The sequence below is a fragment of the Penaeus monodon genome, chromosome 19 (assembly GCF_015228065.2).
Source record: "Penaeus monodon isolate SGIC_2016 chromosome 19, NSTDA_Pmon_1, whole genome shotgun sequence".
NCBI lineage: Eukaryota > Metazoa > Arthropoda > Malacostraca > Decapoda > Penaeidae > Penaeus > Penaeus monodon.
This window is the reverse complement of record NC_051404.1, coordinates 19,318,615-19,318,823: the sequence shown is the minus strand read 5'-3', so window position 1 is coordinate 19,318,823 and position 209 is coordinate 19,318,615.

The following is a 209-nucleotide window of genomic DNA, read 5'->3' as shown; positions in this document are numbered from 1 at the left end:
CCTGTTCCTGTTCTGTTCGTCGTCACCTTTCCTAGCTCTTCTTCTTAACTTATTTTTTCGCTCTTCTCTCTTCTTCCGTCTTTTTTACTGTTCTTCTCTTTTCTGTCTCTTACCTTTCTCTTCGTGTCATCATTTTCTCCTTTCTCAACTTTCTTTCGTTCTGTTGCTCTTCGTAGCGTCGTCTCTCCCTTCCATATTCCTTTTTGTTT